The 14,620-nt window shown below is 36.6% G+C and overlaps 1 pseudogene; it reads left to right on the forward strand.

The window, feature by feature from the left end:
• The first annotated feature begins 967 nt into the window (after window positions 1-967).
• Window positions 968-1,892, forward strand: LOC102127503 (S-phase kinase-associated protein 1 pseudogene; annotated as a pseudogene).
• Window positions 1,893-14,620: the final 12,728 nt, after the last annotated feature.

Genomic DNA, 14,620 nt, shown 5'->3' on the forward strand with positions numbered 1-14,620 from the left:
ATTCTGGAGTTGAAAGCTGCAGTTGGCAGAAGTCTTTTAATAGCTGAATTCATCTAATAGAAGAAAGAAGTAGTGAGCATGAAAACAGGATATTTGAAAATACACAATAAGAGGAGAACAAGGAAAAAAGAACAACAACAAAAACCAAAACCAATGAAGCATGACTAGAGGATATAAATAATAGTCACAAAAGTGCAAATCTAGGAGTTATTGGCTTCAAAGAGGAGGTGCCAAAAACCATAGAGGTAGAAATTTTATTCAAAGGGATAATAACTGAGAACTTCCCAAACACAAACAAAGATAGCAGTATTTAAGTACAAGAAGGCCATAGAACACCAAGCAGATTTAACATAAAGAGGACTACTTCAAGTGATTTAATAATCAAACTCCAAAAGATCCAGGATAAAGAAAAATTCCTAAAAGCAGCAAGAAAAAAGAAAAAAATAACGTATAAGTGAGCTCCTATATATCTGGCAACAAACTGCTTAGTGGAAACCTTACGTGCCAAAAGAGAGTGGCATGACATATTTAAAGTGCTAAAGGGATAAAAAAAAATTAGAATAGTATATCTGGGGAAAATATCCTTCAAACATGAGAGAGAAATAAAGATTTTCCCAAACAAAAGCTGAGGGATTTTATCACTAGACCTGTCCTACAAGAAACCGTAAAGGGAGTACTTCAATCAGAAAGAAAGGGGTGTTAATGAGCAATAAGAAATCATCTGAAGATACAAACCTTCAGGTATTGGTAAGGACATCTAAAACCTCTGAATATTATTATACTGTAATTGTAGTATGTAACCTACTCTTATCTTAAGTAGAAAGGCTAAATGATGAAGCAATAAAAAATAATAACTACAACAACTTTTCAAGACATAGATGGTACAATGAGATATAAATAGTAACAACAGGCTGTAGTGGCTTTGTCCTCCGCTTTTCTCTTCCTCCGCTGACGTCTCTTAGCTCTCGTCAGCCTCCCGCCGGCAGTCTCCTTAACACCGAACACCATGCCTTCAATTAAGTTGCAGAGTTCTGATGGAGAAATATTTGAAGTTGATGTGGAAATTGCCAAACAATCTGTGACTATTAAAACCATGTTGGAAGATTTGGGAATGGATGATGAAGGAGATGATGACCCAGTTCCTCTACCAAATGTGAATGCAGCAATATTAAAAAAGGTCATTCAGTGGTGCACCCACCACAAGGATGACCCTCCTCCTCCTGAAGATGATGAGAACAAAGAAAAGTGAACAGACGATATCCCTGTTTGGGACCAAGAATTCCTGAAAGTTGACCAAGGAACACTTTTTGAACTCATTCTGGCTGCAAACTACTTAAACATCAAAGGTTTGCTTGATGTTACATGCAAGACTGTTGCCAATATGATCAAGGGGAAGACTCCTGAGGAGATTCGCAAGACCTTCAATATAAAAAATGACTTTACTGAAGAGGAGGAAGCCCAGGTACGCAAAGAGAACCAGTGGTGTGAAGAGAAGTGAAATGTTGTGCCTGACACTGTAACACTGTAAGGACTGTTCCAAATACTAGTTTCACTGCTCTTTTTATAATTGTTAATATTAGACAAACAGTAGACAAATGCAGCAGCAAGTCAATTGTATTAGCAGAATATTGTCCTCATTGCATGTGTAGTTTGAGTATAGATTCCAAACCTATGGCTGAGTTTCTTCTAGTATGATCGAAAGTTTCTTTTTTCTTTGCTCTGAATAAAACTGAACTGTGGGTTCTCTATAAGTGGCATTTTGGGCTTTCCCTCTTTTTTGTAAAGCAATTTCTGCCTAGTTTATTGTCCAGTTAACTTTAGTGACCTTTTGAAAGTTGGCATTGTAAATAAAACAAGTTGCAAAAAAGTTTTTTGGAATAGAATTAACAAAATATTCTCTTTATTCATGAGTTGGAAACTGGAAAAAGGCTTCTTGAGGTAAATGTTCTGAGTGGAGTTACCATGATGTCTTCCAGCCTCCTGCAGTCAAGGAGTACCACTGTATTGATTAGCCTGTATGTAGCAGGGCTCCCTTCGTTGCATCTGAGGACTTGTTTTCTTTTTCTTTAATTTTATTTTTAATCCTCTTAGTTTTAAATATATTGCCTAGAGACTCAGTTACTAGCCAGTTTGTGGGTATTTGGGAGTAATGTAACTGGATAGTTTGTTAGCTTTTCAATTAAAAAAGACACTTAACCCATGTGGGATGTCATCTTTTTATAATCAGTGTTCCCATGTGGGGAAAATTATTCACACTACTTGCATGTAAAAAATAATTTAACTTTTATCATTAAAATATGTGGTAAAACCCAGAAAGCATCCATCATGAATGCAAGATACTTTCAATAAAAAGTAAGTTATATAAAAATAAATAAATAAATAAATAAATAGTAACAACAAAAAGTTAAAAAGTGGAAGGAAGATGTTAAGTCATAGTCTTTACTAGTTTTCTTTTTGCTTGTTTGTTTGTGCAAATAGTATTAAGTTGTTATTAGCTTAAAATAATGGGTAATAAGATAGTATCTGCAAGCATCATTGTAACCTCAAGCCAAAAAAATACAATAGATCCAAAAAAATTAAAAAGCAAGAAATTAAATAATATCAACAGAGAAAATCACCTTCACTAAAATAAAGACAGGAAGGAAAGAAAGAAAGAGAAGATGAGCAAATGACCGACAAACAAATAAAAAATGACCTGAGTAAGTCTTTACTTATCAATATAATATTGAATGTAAATGTACTAAACTCTCCACTCAAAAGACATAGGATGGCTGAATGCATTAAAAAAAAAAAAAAAAAAAAAAACAACCAATGATCTATACCCTACACAAAACACATTCACCTATAAAGACACACATAGGCTGAAAATAAAGGGATGGAAAAACATATTTCATGCCAATTGAACCCCCAAAAGAGCAGGAATCACTATACTTATATCAGACAAAATAGATTTCAAGACAAAACTTATAAGAAGAGACAAAGAAGGTCACAATATAATGATAAAGGGGTCAATTCAGCAAGAGGATATAACAATATTAAATTGTTATTTTAAATATTTTAAATATATATGCACTAAACACTCAAGCACCAAGATATATAAGGAAAATATTAGTATAGCTAAAGAGAGAGATAGGCTCCAATACAATAATAGCTGGAGACTTTGCCATCCCACTTTCAGCATTGGACAAATCTCCAGACAGAAAATAAACAAATAAACATTAGCCATAATCTTCACTGTAGAACAAATGAATCTAATATATAAGCATCCTCTCTAACCACAATGAAATAAAACTAAAAATCAATAACAAGAGGTATTTCAGAAACTATAAAATTACATGAAAATTAAACAACATGCTCCTGAATGACCAGTAGATCAATGAAGAAATTAGAAAGGGGATTGAAAAATTTCTTGAAACAAATAATAAAGGAAACACAACATAACAAAAACTATAAAATACAAGGGAAGTAGTACTAGCAGGGAAGTTCATAGCTGTAAGTGCCTACTTCAAAAAAGAAGAAAAACTGCAAAATAACAACCTAACAATGCATGTTAAAGCAGTAAAAAAGCGAGGGCCAACCAAACTCAAAATTAGTCAAAGAAAAGAAATAATAAAGATCAGAGCAGAAATAAATGAAATTGAATTTTTTAATAAAAAAGATCAATAAAACAAAAAGTTGCTATTTTTGAAAATTTAAACAATATTGACAAACTTTTAGCCTTACTAAAGAAAGAAGAGAGAAGACCCAAATAGTCAGAGATGAAAAAGGTGACATTACAAGTGATACTGCAGAAATTTAAAGTATCGTTTGTGGCTAATATGAGTTACTATGTGCCAATAAATTGGAACATCTAGAAAAAAATGGACAAATTCCTAGACACATAAAACCTACCAAGATTGGACCACGAAGAAATCAAACAGCAGAACAGACCAATACAAAGTAATGAGATAAAGTTCATAACACAATATCTCTCAGTAAGGAAAAGCCTGGGACCTGACAGTTTCACTGCTGAATTCAACCAAGCATTTAAAGAATACCGATCTTCCTCAAATTGTTCTGAAAAATATAAGAAGAGGGAATACTTTCAAACACATCCTTTAAGGCCATTATTACCCTGATACCAAAACCAGACAAAGACACATCCAAAAATTAAACTATGGGCCAATACCCCTAATGATTATTGATTCAAAACTCCTCAATAAAATACTAACAAACTGAATTCAACAATACATTAAAAAGATCATTCATTATGATCAAGTGGAATTTATCCCTGGAATGCAAAGATGGTAGGACATACACAAATCAAAGTGGTACATCATATCAACAGAATGAAAGGCAAAAATAATATGATCAGTTTAAATGATGATGAAAAAGTATTTGATAAAATTCGACTTCCCTTCATAATAAAAACCTTAAAAATCTAGTGTAGAAGGAACATACCTCAACATAATAAAATTTGTCTATGAAAAACCTGCAGCTAGTATCCTGCTGAATGGGAAAACCTGAAAGCCTTTCCCCTAAGATCTGAAATACAACAAGTATGCCCACTTTCACCACTGTTATTCAAAATAGTACTGGAAGTGCTAGCTAGAGCAATTATACAAGAGAAAGAAATGAATGAGATCTAATTTGGAAAGGAAAGGAAGAAGTCAAATTATTTTTGTTTGCAGATGATGTGATCTTATATTTAGTGAAACTTAAAGACTCCAACAAAAAACTATTAGAACTGATAAGCAAACTCAGTAAAGTTGCAGGATGCAAAATCAACATACAAAAATTAGTAGCATTTCGATATGCCAACAGTGAACAATCTGATAAATAAATGAAAAGTAGTCTAATATACAACAGCCACAAATAAAATTGAATACCTAGGAACTAACTTAAGCAAAGTGAAAGATCTCTATAATAAAAACTATAAAACACTGATGAAAGTAATTGAAGAGGACTCTAAGAAATGGAGAAATATTTCATGTTTATGGGTTGAAAGAATCCATATTTTTAAAATGTCCATACATCCCAAAGCAATCTGCAGATTCACAGCAATTCCTATCAAATAGCTAGATCTTTCTTTTTAAAAGGACACATGGGAGAGGGAAAAAAAATGTCAGATAGGAGGCAGGATGGACTTGCAGCTCCCACTTGGATGTTTGTTTGTTAATGCATGTGGAGACTCACACTGTAAATTTTGCTTCAAGAACTGTTGCAAGAGCATAACAGGAAAGCCAAAATAATTCACAGACTCTTTGAAATAAGTGACTTGCTGCAGCAAACTCCATGAGATAGCTGAAAAACTGTGAGTGCCCAAAGTGTGAAAGGGGAAAGTCTGCCTCTGAATACACATCCTCACTGGGGAACCTGAAAATCCAGATCCAAGCAAAATATAAAAGCAGAAAAAGCAGTGGAAGAGACCTGTAGGCACTCCTTGTCCCCAGGGAAACCCAGGGAAGCCATTTCTGACTTTATTTAACAGGTGCTTTAGGGAGGACTGCCAGTGAAATTTAGAAAGGACCACAGGGAGAATGAAACTTCCAGCTGAACTTTGTAATGATTTTGACCAAGCATGAAATTTCCTGGGCAGAATGGGGGAGGGGTGGTGGTGACGGTGAACAGGAAGTGCAGATGTAAAAACAGAAGCCGTGGCAGGTGTGGAGGAGTGAGACCTGAAAGCAGTGCTTGCTTTCTCAGCAGGGAGGCTTGTAGCCTGGGGCAAGATCCCAGCACTGTTCACTGGCTGCCTGGATATAAACTTCGTGCTCTTAGTGGGACATGGTGTGAGTGAGACTGGCCTTGCTGGCTGCACATGAACTGGGTGAGGCTGGTCACTGCAGTTTTCCCCCAACTCCCTGGTGGCCTGTATGAGGCAGCAGAAGCAGCCATAACCCCCTTGGGAACCTAACTTCATTGGCATGAGAAGTATACCCTTATATCCCACAGTGGCCACCACAATCCCTGCCCAAGGAGAGTCTGAGCTCAGACAGGCCTAACCCCTCTCCCACCTGATGATCTTTCTCTACTCATTCTAGTAGCTGAAGACAAAAAAAATAATCTCTTGGGAGATCTATAGCCCTGCCCATCACCTGAGAAACTTGAATACTTATCCAGGAGAACTTAGGGCAAGCTTGTATCCCCCCTATACTATAGCAGCTGATGCTCTCTTGAAAGTGCCACTTCCTGACTTGACACTAGCCAACCCAAGCCATTACAACAACTCTTAAAATAACAACCTTGCTCTAAGAAAGGATAAACAACAACAACAACTACTAATTCCACTTCCTGTAACATCCTGACTAACCAGAGGTCTTGAGTCTGTCCACGTGACATCTTCACTGTTAGCAAAACCAGCATTTGAGCAAACCAGCACACTAAACAAAACTACAACCAAGGACCCTCAGATAGTTTACTTCGTTCCCCTGCTACCTCCCCCCAGAGCAGGTGCTGGTATTCACAGCTGAGAGACCTGAAGACAGATCACATCAGAGGAATCTTTGCAGAGACACCCCAATACCAGCCCAGAGCCTATTAGTTCTGCTGGGTGGCTAGACTCAGAAGAGCAATAACAATCACTGCAGTCTGGCTCTTAGGAAGCCCCATACCTAGAAGAAGGGGAAGAGCTTCACATCAAGGGATCACCCCACGGGAGAAAAGAATCTGAACAGCAGCTCTTGAGTTCCAGATCTTTCCTCTGACATAGTCTACCCAAATGAAAAGGGACAAGAAAATATTCTGGTAATATGAAAAAGCTGTGTTCTTTAACACTCCAAAAAGATCACACTAACTAACCTGCAATGGATCCGAACCAAGAAAAAATCTGCGAATGCCAGAAATAATTCAGAAGGTCAATTATTAAGCTACTTAAGGAGGTACCAGAGAAAGGTGGAAACCAACTTAAATAAACTTAAAAAAGATACAGGGTATGGACAAAAAATATATAGATAAATTTATTTTTATTGTAAATCAAAACAATCACAACTTCTGAAAATGAAAGACACACTTACAGGAATGCCAAATACACTGGAAAGTTTCAACAATATAATCAAACAAGTAGAAGAGAGAACTTCAGAGCTCAAAGACAAAGCTTTCAAATTAACCCAGTTTGGCAAAGCCGAAAAAAAAGAATCACACAAATGAACAAAGCCACCAAGATTTTTGGGATTTGTTAAATGACATAAAATAAGAATAATTCGTATTCCTGAGAAAGAAGAGAAATCTAAAAGTTCCAAAAACTTATTTGAGGGAATAATCCAGGAAAACTTCCTTGGCTTTGCTGGAGATCTAGATATTCAAATACAAGAAGCTCAAAGAACATGCGGAAAATTCATGGCAAAATGATCATCACTTAGGCACACAGTCATTAGGTTATCAAAAGTCAAAATAAAGGAAAGATTTTTGAGATCTGTAAGGCAAAAGCTTCAGGTAACCTATAAAGGAAAACCTATCAGATTAATGGTAGATTTGTCAGCAGAAACTCTACAAGCTAGAAGGGACTGGGATCCTATCTTCAGCCTCCTTAAACAAAACAATTATCAGCCAAGAATGAAGGAAAGATAGTGACTTTTTCAGACAGATGCCCAGAGAATTTGCCACTACCAAACCAGCACTATAAGAACTGCTAAAAAGAATTAAATAATGACATTTGCAGCAACCTGGATGAAGTTGGAGTCCATTTCTCTAAGTGAACTAACTTATGAATCGAAAACCAGACATCGCATGTTCTCACTCATAAGTGGGACCTAAGCTGTGTGGATGGAAAGGCATAAGGAAGGCATATTTTTAAAAGTTACAAGAGATTACAGAGTGACTCAGTCTTCCAATGTAAAACTTCTGCTGCTTGAGTTATGCCAATATGGATAGCAGAGAATTGTGGCACATTTCTAAACTCTACTTCTCTGAACTTCTTCTGTTACCCAACTCCACAGTCAGTCAGTGCCCACTCATTTCTGGATTTTTTTTAAAGGAGGCTGCCTTTGTATATAGTAAGAGTAGAAAAATAGGGCAGATCCTATATGGAGTTTGGAGGGATATCTGATAAACTATTTCATGTTAGTTTTGTGGGATGAACTGGTGAAATTTGTACTACAAGAAAGTGCAGATATGGGGAGGGATTCATGACTAATTAAATGGTTGGATTAAAAGAGTTGATTTTAATGGATGCATGTCCACTGAGATAGACCTCTAATGTGGCATGTCAGAGAAATCTGTCTTAGGCTGTGTTCTAATTCAACATTTTCATTATTGACTTAAGTAAGGGCACAGATAACAAGGTGATCAAACACACAGATGGTGCAAATCTGGGAGAGACAGTTAGATAATGTATTTACTGACAGAAGTCATGTGTTATTTCACCAAATGGGAATTAATCTCCTAAATTAGAGAGTTGTGTAGTTAGAGTTTACATAAGGCATTAGATGTTTTCCTTTGGATTTCTGGCCAGGAATTACTCATTGCTTAACAATTTTGGGGGAAAAATTTGCAGTGCCAGATAATAGCCTTGTCTCATTAACAACAGCAAAATCCTTATCATCAGTGTTTCTATTTCTTTAATTCCTCAAGGTGACAGCTGAGCTCATGTCTAAGGCACTGTGCTGAGAGCTCTGAAAAAGCAAAATTCTTCCCTCTAGGACCTTCAAGCATTTACACAAATTACTTCCATGCTACATGGTGATCTGTGAAAAGGGCCAAATGAGAGGCACTGAAAATATAACAGGAACCCTGGGAAGGGAGAGAGGGAGTGACGATATATGTTCTGGGAAGGCCTTTTGAGGGAGGTGAGAACTTAATCTTAATTCCAGTTAAACTACTGAAGACTTTTGCTATATCCTTTCTTTTTGGGGAAATTTAGGGCCTTGTGGAACCTGGTAATCATGTAACCTTGTAATCCCTATAAAAGATAAACAAGGAAATTGAGAAAGGAAAAGTCACAGTCTGGAAATATTTTGCCGGCCTCTCTATGAGGCCTAATGCAAAGGTTAATTCTAGAGCATTTATTTCTTTGCTTTTCAGTTTGTTACCTTTCCATAGAAATGAGAGCCCCCTGCTGTTCTCTGCCATCAGCTGCTCTGTTCTGCTAATCAGGGAATGAAGCTGAGAATGCCCCTTGGCTCTGGGAGAGGGATAAAAGAACAGGTGCCAGAGCTCATGTATTGAAATACATCAAGAGTCTGTTCATCACTCAATTGTTCTCCAGTGTAAGATACTCAAGAACAAACAAGTCCACTGTGAGTCAGAATCTGCCAACAGTCTTTTTCCTAGTAGTCTGAGGATACTAAGTAGTTTGGCTAAGTATGAGTTGCTGTACCCTAGGTATTATACTGTCAGGGAAATTCCCCACTGTCTGCCAAACATTTCAACTCAGCAAAATTAGATCTGAAAAATGTTGATGAGCCATAAAATAAGTCATACATAGTTAGTGCCTTTAAAGAAATGAACTACTAAATATATTCTAAGCAAAGAAGCATTTCTGGAAGGATAATGGCTGAACTTCAAATTTTAGGGTTCTCACATGCTTGTTGCCTCAGGCGTAGCCCCTTTTCCTCAACTCCTTGCAAATTCATACTTAACCTTCTCTTCTGCCCTAGTGAAAATAGATTTTAACCAGGAGTCCATAAATGTGGGTGCTAGGTCTGGCTTTATCACTGGTCATCAGTTTTCCCATCTGAAAAGTGAATGCCTTGCTCATAGTGTGCAGTTGTTGTGGATGTTGCATTTTTGGAGAAAATTGCATGTGAAGGTTAATGGGCTGCACAGACACAAGGTAGATATATTATTACTTAAACTCCATTGTGGAAACTAGGAACATTCAGAAATTACCTTTACTTGAATGTTCAGGCTGAATAAAGTTTGCCTCCAGATTAAAAGTCCTCAGCCTCAGGGAAAGACCTACTCTAGTTTAGTGTCTATCTGTTTTTGTGTGTTCTCTCCCTGTTCCAGTCCCTCTCCTTCTCCCTCTCTGTCTCCCTCTCTGTCTCCCTCTTCTTCCTTCTCTCCTTCCCTCCCATCCTGCCCACTTCTCTCTCTCATATGCGTGCATGCAGGCATGAACACATGTATGTGCACCCATATGCGTGTGCACATACACACAGTAAAAAAAAAAAAAAAAAAAAAAAAGGACAATAAAAAAGGGCATGCCTTTTGTCACAGATGCTTATGGAAACACATAGAACTTTCAAATTTTATGGTATAATAGCCTTAAAACTTTTACTCTACCTTGAAGTTCAACTTTAATTGATTTTAATTATTTATATACAATTATTTACTTATATTCTGTCTTCTTTTACAAAGAATTTGAGACATTCAAGCTTCAACTTGTTCAAAACTGTAGGTGGTATTCAAACCAATAAAGACTGCTTGTCTCAAATCTTCAAAGGGAAATAAGTTGCTGAGTTATGCAGCAAAATACAAGTGTTATATTTTTCAGATTACACAAAAAGTTATTAAAAGTGGTAATTCATGTATTTCCTGTGAAATCTGCTGTGAACAAATTCATTACAGACCCATGTAGATTGTAATGCTTACTCATGGTTTACTAGCTAAAAGTGTCATGGGGCAGAAAAGATATAAACAGAATTTTGCCCTGGTGCCATTCACCTGTAGACCATTCAGTTACATACACCACTGAGGGAGAGTCTTTGGTTGGAGTCTTCACCATCATGTAAGTATAACAGGTATTTTTTGCAAATTTCTAATTAGAAGCATTGAGCACTTCTGTAATGAATTTCTATAACCACGTGTAGAGGACTAGATGGGAAGAAATAATGTAACCAAATTTACAACAGATGGGAACATAACTTTTGCCTTAAATTGTTGCACTCCAATGTACTAATGGAACACTTACCTTTTGTTATTGCTTATTGGCAGATTTGTGTGTGTGCATACATGCATGTTTGTATTCTTTCTGACTGGACCCTAAACTGATTGAAAGCGGGATTCCATATCTTTATACTTCATATCATTATCTTTATCCTTCATATCGTTATCCTTTTGTTCTGTAATTAATGTTTGCCAGAGGCTGAATTTTCCTATTTGGAAACTCTAAATTGTATAAGCAACCCTACCATCTCTGGTGTTACAGTTTCCATTTTCAATTTGAATAGTCTTGCTTAAAAAATATATTAACTTGACCTTCACATAAGACACTAAATAAGCATTTCCTTTTTTGTGTGTAAGGATGCCCACAATTCAGCTTAATGACTGTAAACAGCATAAATGCACAATCTTTAATTCAGCTGATCACATTTCACTTTGCTTTCTTATAAAAAAAGATTATTTGTATCTTTTTAACAGTTTTATTGAGGTGTAATTGTTGCACAAAAATTTGAATGTATTTTATGTGTACAATCTGATGGGTTTGAACACGTGCATACACCCATGAAACCATTACCACATGCAAGATAATAAACATATTAAGGTTGTTTTTGATAAAAGTTAAAGATACTTATTTTTACTTTGGTGCGGTTTGGAGTTGCTGGATTCCACGTCATTCTGAGTTGACGTGTGACTCATTTGCACGCATTCACTCTTGCAGGGGTCTTTGAAGTGGTATTTCTAGCCCGGATAAGGGAAAATGACTGTCCACAGAATTCTACACAGCAGTTGTCTTACTCAGTTTCCTGCTTGACCCAGTTCCTCCTGGGTATTGTTAGTAAAGGAATCCCCTTTCTGTTGTGCAAAGACATAAAATGTCGTGACTTGACCAAGGTTATCATTGTTGACTTTTTGTGCTAGGGACAAATTTCCAGTTTTTTTTTTTTTTTCTGAGATGGAAACAAGGAATCTATCCTTGTCGCAAACAAGAACAAGAGCTATGTACTCACAAAAACTAAAAATTAAAAGAATTATCAAGGGAAGACACAGGGTAAAAGGATTATCAGTAGGGTCAATGGAAAGTATTAATATTTCATACATGACCTGCACATAGTAGTCTTTTGTGATCTGAGTCTTTTTGAAAATGATAGTCATTAAGGGATATTTTTTCTTGGGCATTTGTTTTTCCTTTCTTTATTTTTATTTTTAACCTTCCCGCCTTTCACTATTTTATATTGCATCCAGTGTCCTCAACTTTATTTCACTTGTAAACTCCTTGAAGGCAGAATGTGAGAGGTGGCTCAAGAGACTCCTATGACTTCACAAACTGGTCAGAGTTCCTGAAATTAGTAGCATTAATCTTATAGGCTATGTATTAGGGCATTACCTCTCTAGAAGGCTATCCTAAAATGCAGATTTAACTAGAGAAGAGAACCCTGAGCAGATTACCATAAGTCAGGTAATTAGATTAGCTGTCTGCCTGCCCATGCCTTCACTGGAGATGTTTGGATGCCGTGAATGAAATTCCGGTGTCTAGATATTACTCATGAAAACACAGGGATGCTGATTGTCTAATGGGAGTCATGGGTAAATTTTTAATGGTTTTCAATCTGACATAATCAACACTCATTAACAAAGGTGGAAATGGGGATATTGAGTAAAACACACTTATTCAATGGTATTACGATTTTGACTCATCAATTGACTATTTCCATTGCTTGCCTGTAAGTTTGGTGAGAGCCTGCCGTATTTGTCTTGTACACTATTCTATCCTCAGTGTCAACAACAGAGTAAGCCTTTATGAAATGTTAGTCAAATGAATGAGTTTAAGTGATTGAACACAAAATGAAAAGTATATATCATTCAGAATTGGCAGCTTTTGAAGGAGTAATATTTTGGACATGGCATAGGAATAGGGATTTTATGGTGTTTACTAAAAATATGCAATCTTGGTGATGGAAAACTTCCATTGAAGTTACTAAAATTCTCTTTCCTTATATTTTCTCTGCAGTTTCAGTGGCTGATGGTCACAAGAATGATGTAACTTCTCAGTGCTTTTCCTGCTTTGTATATTTCCAGCAACTTTTATCTAAAATACTTCAGATGGTGTGCTAACTCCTTAGAATGCACACCAATGATGTACTTTTTTTTTTTCACAATTGAGATTTTGTTGGTTGTGTTGAGTACTGGTACACAAACATTTCAACTTGTACACAGTTCTTAACATACATGTGAAAAACCTAAAAAGCTGTGTATTGTAATTCTTTTCAAAACAGTTATTCCAGTGATATTCTAGCTTAAAAATTGGAGGCAAATTTTTCTTAAGAGGATATCAAGTACCAGTATCTTCAAATGTTGTTAACTTGTTACATACATCCTACTGATTCAAAATTTAATAGCATATATACTCCATATACAAATTTTTAACCTTTCATAGCACATTAGCAAAGTTATTAGGAAAGTAAGACTACCACGACCAAAGATAATATAGAGTGCACAATTATGACTGGAAGAGCCATTATCAAGGGTGATTTTCTTTAGGAAACAATTCTACTGAACACAACATGGGAATATAAGTAATTTAAAATGTTCAAGATATTGAATACAGGACTGTGACTCCTGTATTCACATTGCCATGTATAGTATGCTTTTTATTATAGGATATAAAAACTAACCCCCTTAAATGGAATGTTAAGCTGACACCCAAGACAGTCAAAGCACCACCAAATTCAATATCCCACATTATTTTCTGATTGCACCAAAAAACAAACAATGAGTGAATGATTTTGCCTCTTAAAGAAAAGCATTTACACTTAAAAAATAGGATGAGATGAAATTCATCTCATCCATTTTATGAAGGGATGTTCATAAAATATTTCTAGAACTATTAAAAGGCTACCATTTACAAAATAGTTGATAAAAATATTCCTCTGGATTGTACAAGAAGGGAGGCATGGAGCACTGATAAGACATGATATATGATACTAATCAGATGTGGCTTCTTTCTCTCTGGCTTCATCAGCAGCTAGACTCTTCTTGGTTTTCTGCAGGTAAATCTTTTTTTAGTTTCTTGGTTCACCACTTTGGGCTGTTTTCCCTTTTGTCCCCTTTTTTCTTTTGTTTGCACTATTTTGTCTGAAAATGTATCATTTCCTGCTTCCTTTTTTGGTTTCATTTCCTTTTTTTTTTTTTTTTTTTTGAGATGGAGTCTTGCTCTGTCACCCAGGCTGGAGTACAGTGGCATAATCTTGGCTCACTACAACCTCTGCCTCCTGGGTTCAAGCGATTCTCCTGCCTCAGCCTCCTGAGTAGCTGGGACTAGAGGCACATGCCACCATGCCCAGATATTTTTTTTTATTTTTAGCATTTTTTAAAATTTTAGTAGAGGTGGGGTTTCACCATATTGGCCAGGATGGTCTTGATCTCCAGACCCCGTGATCCACCCACCTCAGCATCCCAAAGTTCTGGGATTACAGGCATGAGCCACCGTGCCTGGCCCTTTTCCACTTTTACAGATGCAGATGTAACTGAAAACTGCGCTGATCTCCTCATCAGCTCTTCCTTCACTGCCTCTAAGGCTAAGCTGACCTTTCTCTTGGGCATTTTAGTGGCCAGGAAGGGCATGCTGAGAGGCTTCAAGAAGCTGGGATGTCTGGCTGCTGCCACTCCTTCCACCACCTGAACTACCAATGATGTATTTGATAAAAATAAGGCAAGAGAGGTACATCAGGAAGAGCCCAGAATGAAAGGTCAGAAGAACAAGGAGAAGTGGGCAGTGGCAATGTTGAAGTCACTACTACTATGGGTTTATGGTGCTTAT

This window comes from Macaca fascicularis, chromosome X, assembly GCF_037993035.2.
Source record: "Macaca fascicularis isolate 582-1 chromosome X, T2T-MFA8v1.1".
In the NCBI taxonomy this organism is placed as follows: domain Eukaryota; kingdom Metazoa; phylum Chordata; class Mammalia; order Primates; family Cercopithecidae; genus Macaca; species Macaca fascicularis.